Source organism: Astatotilapia calliptera, chromosome 6 (genome assembly GCF_900246225.1).
Source record: "Astatotilapia calliptera chromosome 6, fAstCal1.2, whole genome shotgun sequence".
In the NCBI taxonomy this organism is placed as follows: domain Eukaryota; kingdom Metazoa; phylum Chordata; class Actinopteri; order Cichliformes; family Cichlidae; genus Astatotilapia; species Astatotilapia calliptera.
Window position 1 is genome coordinate 527,909 of NC_039307.1, and position 7,092 is coordinate 535,000.

At 51.1% G+C, this 7,092-nt stretch overlaps 1 protein-coding gene across 1 annotated transcript in view; it reads left to right on the plus strand.

Moving 5' to 3' along the window:
• Positions 1-782: 782 nt before the first annotated feature.
• Positions 783-7,092, plus strand: part of LOC113023498 (CSC1-like protein 2) — a 31,781-nt gene continuing 25,471 nt past the window's right edge. Inside the window, exon 1 of the mRNA XM_026169549.1 lies at positions 783-1,350. The gene's annotated coding sequence lies outside the window, so the exon portion shown is untranslated. The remainder of the gene's footprint in view (positions 1,351-7,092) is intronic.

A 7,092-nucleotide genomic window follows, 5' to 3' on the forward strand; every position in this document is an offset into this window, starting at 1 on the left:
CTTATCAGTGTTTCTCACACTTGTTACAGTGTGGACCACCTGAGAAAAGGTCAAGCTGTCCCAAGCACCAAAGCATGAAAGTCATAAATCTTACAATACAAAATTATTATTATTAAATTAGTATCTGCAGTAAAGATTTTTTCATACATTTTATTCATTCTACCACAGGCAAAGTTGCCTCCATTTTTATAGTTTTTATTAATATTTTGTAATAATTTATTCTGTTTTGGGAGTGTTTTTTATGCATCTGTATTATATTATACACACACTTTAAAAGTGAATCTCTGTCCAAAAAATGCTCTCAGTTTACTTCTTACTCACTGTGAGCATCATTCATTATTCTCCCAGTAATTAAGGTCAGGATATGTATTTATTTTATTCCAATCCATTCTTCTTTTGCAGCATTTAAATAACCTTGATCAGATTTGATGGTTTTGTTACAGACTTTTCAAAAAAGTGTTTTTCTTTTCTTTCACAAATGTGGGATTAAATTGTTAAAATGTACAAAACAGTGATGTCATGTTTTGTGACGAGGACCCAGGCACAGAGAGACTTGATGAATTTAAGAATCTTATGATTTAACAAAGAAATTTGCAGACTTGCACTGAGAGGGTAAAATTATGATGACTGATAACGGAGATGAAGACAACAGACGATGAGGACAAGGAGGAACAGGGGCTTAAATGCACCAAGGAGACAGTCAGAGGGAACTCGGGACAACATTTAAGGATGCAGGGACTGACAGAGACAGGTTTATCTTGCCTGGCTGGGCAGCTCTCTGGGTGCTCAGCACCCCCAAAGCTCTGATCCTAGAGTCGCCCCTGGTCTGAGGTCTGCTGTGAGTCGGTGTTTCTCTTTCCTTCACACATCTGCTTGCACTGTCTCATAAATGTAATATTTGCTGTGCTGAGGTTTTGTTTCTCGTCTTTATCTGTGAGTGAAACCAGAGAAAAGTCTGAAAAATAAAAGCAGCGAGCGCTCTTATTTTGAAGGGCGGGTGTTGTCGCCCTCTGTCGGCGCCGAGTGGAAGCGCCGCCCCTCCTCCTCCTCCTCCCGTTTCTATTCCCGGACAGACCGCCTCCATTTTAGCACCGACAGCCGGCGGAGCAGCAGCGGCTGTCAGCGGACCGTGAGGCCAGCGGAGAGGCGCGCTGCTGCGGTGGGACTGTGGCTGTGACCCGGCGAGAGGAGCCGCTCCTTCGGCTGCTTTGAGCTGTTTGCGGGATGAAGGCTCGGCGGAGGGCCGGAGCGGCGGATCTGTGAGGATTTAACGGCTGTGCTGCTTCCTGCGGAGAAATCTACCCTGAGAGGAGCGGAGAGGAGGAGCAGGAGGAGGAGGCCGAGCTGCAGGTACCGGCTTTGTTCTAATCGGGATAATTGATCATGAGGCGGCTTTGTTTGATGTGCTGGGCGGCTCGCGCAGGCCGCTGCTGCCCGGACAGCATCCATCCGGCTCGGTGTCTGGGGGTGGGGTGGGTGGTGCTGGTGGAGGAGGAGGAGGAGGAGGTGGTTATATAACGTGTGCGCAGAGGACGCCAGGCGTCGGTCCCGGTGGGGCCCTGGCAGAGCTCAGAGCCTGGTTTCGGGCTTTGTGTCCGGGAGCTGCGGGGCTCTGAGGCCGGACTGCAGGTGCACCTGGCCCGCCGCTCCATCCGGGCCGCAAACCGGAGACAAACGAGGTCAGAGAGCCGCAGTCCGCCGGAGGAGCTGCTGCCAACGGCCCGATATCCACCAATCAATAAATGTGGTAATCGATCAGCCTCCGGACGATCGGGCAGGCCCGGCTCTTTGTGCTGATCGGGAGGAGGATGATGGGCCGCTCGATGAGGAAGCTGCGGGGGCATCTCTTCCAGAATTTTCTCCCATTTTATGAAAGCAGAGAGGAGCTTGAACACAGCCTGCAGAGGTTTGATGAAGTGCTGAGAGCACCTCCTCCTGCTCCTCCTGCTCCTCACAGTCAAACACAAATAATAAAACCCCCAGTTTGGTCTGAACCTTCAGACCTGAGTGTTACTGCAGTGTTGATGTGGTAATACTTCAGCCTTCAGTGTTGGCCGTGCAGATGTTCCAGGTGTTCTTCAGACTGACCGGAAGAATAAACCCCTCTCCTTGTTTCTTCCCGAGGAGAGTGATGGGGAGTTGGTGAGGTTTCAGGAAACATGCGCGTTTGAGCAGCTCAGGAACAAGTGGCGGTGAAACCAAAGTTCCAGAAACACGTGTGTTTGTGGTTCATCAGACTGGAGCAGCCGGGTCTTGGCGAGCTGACTACGTGGACCCCTCCACAGTCCTCCTGCTGAGGCACGGAGGTCAGGGGAGGAACATAAACTAGACTAACGACGAGTCTGAAACTCAGAAACACTCAGATACGACGTTCAATCGGAGAAAGGTTAACTTAAAAGATCAAAAAGGCATTTTAATCACATCCTGCAGTAACGATGCTGTGTTACCAACATCACACGTTAGACTGATGAATGCTGACTTATGAATGATGCGCGCTAAAATAACTAAACAATAAATCATCCAGTTATTTCCTCCTGCTGGTCTGAAGTCAGCAGTGAGCCCGGACCTCCCTGTCGCCTCCTCCAGCCCAGTCAGGACCCCTCACCCAGGAGGCGGCAGCCTTAGCCGTCTCCTTCCGATGTGGAGGAGCAGCGGCTCTGCTCCGAGCACCTCCATAAGGACTCCTCGGCCTATCGCTAAGGAGGAGCTCGTCCTTTGTTCAAAGAAAGCTCATTTCCACCACTTGTACCTGCGATCTCGTTCTAATCAGGACTAGATTACAGATTTATGGCGCTTCTCAACAATGATGCGCCACCTGGTGGCAGATGGCTGCGTAGCATCTACGACAATAATTTACCGTCTTTGGGGATCGATTAAAATGTTACCGATGAGATTAAACGACCAGTGAGTCTGGGACTGAGCAGTGACAGCGACAAGTAGGCGCGTCCCTAATGGAGACGATGCTGCAGCGTTCAGACTGCACAAACTTTGGAGGAGCAGGAGGAGGCCAGAGGAGGAGCAGGAGGAGGAGGTGTTTGTTGCTCAGTTGCAGCTGTGAGGCATTCAGGCGTCCTCAGAAACTGTGTTTAATGTTTTGGCGTACGTGTGCAGAAAGTGAAGGTCACACTTCACAGGCTGTTAGCAGGTTACCGTGGAAACATCACCTGTCTGCTCTGCTGCATGTTTTTTTTTTTCACCTGCTCTTATTGTGAAGGGTCAGGCAGAACAGGGGAGGAGCACACAGGTGTCACGGGCTGCTGTGCGCTCAGCTTGCAGCTGATTGGTTCCCAGGTCGGGCGCTCTGCTGGTGGCCGTTGATGTTGTCGACAGGTCCGATGGGCCTCGCCGTGATGTCACGCAGGGGTCCGAGGGCTCTGCGGCAGCCTGATACCTCCAGGTTCACCGTGCTCACTTTTATCATTTGCCCAGAAAAACATCTGCTTCCAGACGCCGTCACATGATCAGTGGGGCCGCTTGTTTTGCTGCGTGGACGACCTCCCGACAGACGACACCAGTGCAGGATCTCTGAGAGCGCAACACTTCCTGTCAGCCTCTGAACCATAGGAGCTTAATCTGAACCACGCACGTGCTCAGCTGTTATCTGAGGGCCGCAGACGCCGGCGAGTTCTGATCTCGCCCTGATAGACGAGTCACAGGCCGTGAGGTGGGGGTCACAGGGCGTTCCTCTGAAGTCTCAGCTGCAGGAAGCTCTCAGTGACCTGCAGTTCCTCTGACGTCCAGCAGAGGCAGCAGTGAGTTCGTCCTCATAGACTCCATGTTAAAATAAACACGTTTACATCCTGATACTCAAGCTGTTTAAACGATGTTAAAGCTTGCTCTGTCAGGGGCGGGGCCTCTGCCTGACAGGTGGATGGTGACACAGGTGGCTGTAGCTGCCGGAGTATGTTAATGACATCATCTGACCAATAATATGGCTTCCATTTAATTCTGATTTTGATTGGATGGGGTGGGCGGGGATCATGGCTGCCACAAGTCTACAAGCTAGCGGGTGACATCACAATGTTGTGCAGTCTGTGGGATACCCACGGCCGTCTGTGGGCCTCGCCAGGACGTGGCGGCTGTTTTACGGCCCGGCGGGATGGTCGGGTGGATGTTGTTGAGTTGGAGAGAAGCAGGATTATGCCTAAGCACACTGGAATGAGAGGGAATAATTCATGAATGGTAAGCATCACGTCAGGGAAAACGTGTCACTTCCTGCCTGTGGACAGTTTGAAGAAAGGACGTGGTCAAAAATCAGCTGACTGATATTTCCTGTCCAGGCCTGACTTCCTGTTTAAAGACAGAGGCCGTGACCCGCTCGGACCTGTTACTGTGATCCGGGTAAAACCAGAGCTGCCCGCCAGTCTGAGGCGCCTTTGGAAAACCAGACCGCCGTGTGCTTCGGTAACGTGTGGCTCCAACTCTGCGGCGCCTCACGGGAATGTCTGCTCGCTGACGTCATCACACACCTGTCTGCAGGTGAAAATCGTACCGTCGCTGTTAAAACTGCAGCGCCTCCTCAGAGGTCGGGTCCTCTTTAGAATAGAATAGAAGTATCCTATATTGTCAATGAGTGGGAGCACAGTGACGGGCAGGTGGAGCGGGCAGGTGGAGCGGGCAGGTTCACACAGAAATAAAGAATAAACATGAGAGACTGTAGGGCGTTTCGATGTAACGATATAAAAACATCTATCGTTTGTTTCGTGGTGTCGCAAAATAAACTGTTTGCGGTAATATTTTTCATGTTCTGATGTCCCTGTAGTTATTATTCATTTCTTAAAGTTCTGTCTCTTAGATTTAATATAAACACTACGGACGCACAAGCGCCTGTTTTTATGCGTCGTCGCGTGTCCGCTTGTTTATTTTCCACATAAACCTTTCACAATAAAGCTCAAGATCCTGTTGAGACTTTTCAAAATAAACCGAATCACATGAAAGATGCAGAGTGTTTACAGATGAGAAGTAAAAAAGAGCCGCCAGGTGCTCTAAAATAAACCGTAGACTCAAACGTTAGAACAGGCTTTTCCCCGCAGCACAAAGAAACGGCGCCGTTACAACTTATGTCTAAAAATGTATCGTTTCATGCATCGTTAAAACACTCGACTCCAGGAATTTACAGAAAATGTTAAATTTTTGTGATTTATATCGTTATCACCTGAGCGTGTCACCTGAAGGTGAGATGTTTCTTTCCTTTCTCCATCGTGGAGACGTCTGCAGCTACATGTCTGCTCCTGTGGCTCTGTGAGGGGAAATGAGGGTGGACAGAATAACATGAACAGGAACGCTCTCTCAGAGTGTGTGTGAAGCTGATGCTGGAGGTCAGTGTGTGTCTGCACCTCCAAACCTGCCGCACATCCTTCATCATCGTCAGCCTGAGCTCACACGAGTGGACCATCACAGCTTCAATGACACAGAATTCCTTTGTGTTATTGAAGCTATGATGCAGCCCATAATATTCGTGCTCTCCTTGTTTTTGTAGCTCTGTAAAAAAAGCATCAGAGCACGCCTGGTGCACCTGAGGGTGAAATGTGAGCGCGAGGACGCCATCAGACTGAAACTAAACAGGAGACAGAACGTGACAGCGCACCTGTGAGGATAGAAAACCAACGTGTGTGTGTGTGTGTGTGTGTGTGTGTGTGTGAGAGACCAGAGTCGACCCCCCCACACACACACACAGCTGGAGGAGGATGGTGGGGGGACAGACCCACAGGATTGGCTGTAATCAGGTCTGATGCAGGAGCTGTTTTACCCCGGCGGGTGGAGGCAGAGGTGGTGTTTTTGGGTGGATGTCTTCTGCACTGCACCTCTGATGGAGGCTTCAGATGAGTCATGCTGCTGCTGCATCACCATGGCAACAGAGAGGAGGGAGGGAGGGAGGGGGGTCTCTGAGTGACGCTGCACCGGAGGAATTTTCCAGATCAGACCGTCACCGCACGCGCTCAGAGCAGCAGCAGAGCCAGCGCCTCCTGCAGGCTGCAGATGTCACTGCAGGTTCTGGATCTGATCCAAGCCGGAGCGGAGGGTCTCAGGGAAAACTCGGAAACTCGTCCTGGAAGCAGAGTGTGCACTAAAAACACATTCACAGCCAATCACAGCTGATCACGCTGCAGACACATCCGTGCGTGCTCAGCTCTTCGGACTGAAGCGGCGTGCGTTACTCAGGCTGGGAGCGCAGCAGTGTGGAGCGTTTTACTGCCTTTAACGTGTTGTTGTTCTACGCCCGTCTTTGGGGTTGTAAACGTCAGGCGCGGTGGACAGGAAGTTGGAAAGCTCTGGAAAAGATGCCGTGTGATTGGTTCAGTTTATTTCAGAACCTTCTGGATGAATTGTCATGAAAATGTTCTCAGAGGTGCACTTTTAGGGCGGGGACTCGATTTTAAGTCTTTCTCCTGGAAAGTCGACTCAGAGTTCCTCCTGTTTGTCTTTTCTGAGGACTTCCTGTTACATCCTGTTCGGGAGCATCAGGAGCCGCTGAGGGGGAAAGCTGCTCTGACTCATCAGGTGCTCTCATGTGTGCGTGAAGCACGTTCAGATTCCCGGTTCAGTGGCACTAACGCTCATTTAGACTCGTCTGCTTTTACTTCACTTTGACCTGAGCGTGTCTGAGGTCGCCCGGTCAGACCCGGCTTCCTCTGACCCAGGTCACCTGACAGGAAGAGCTTTTATTGTCGACACCCCGCCCCTGGGTCAGCCCTGGCCTGGGTCTGAGTGAGGGGTACCGGATGAAACGAGTTTCAGTCCTGTCCGAGGACCTCGACGCGTCTCTGCTGGAGCTCGCTGTTTGTAATGGGGCCTCTGATTGGATGTGACTCGTCCCGCCCCTCACAGCAGACCGTTTCCAGGTCAGCAGTGAAATCACGCTGGCCCGCCTTTGTTTCCCAGCTCTGTGATGTAACTGTGACATCATCAGCGACAGCGCCCTCATTGAGCCGTAAAATCTAGGCCAGGACTGCAGTCAAGGTAACCATAGCAACGGGATCAGTAGGCTAAGCTGTGACGCTGCTGGGGCATGCTGGGAAATGTAGTGAGCTCTGCCAGCTTCTCTCGTCAGTGTGCTGAAGGTAATGATGAGTAAATACGAGTGAGTGTGTG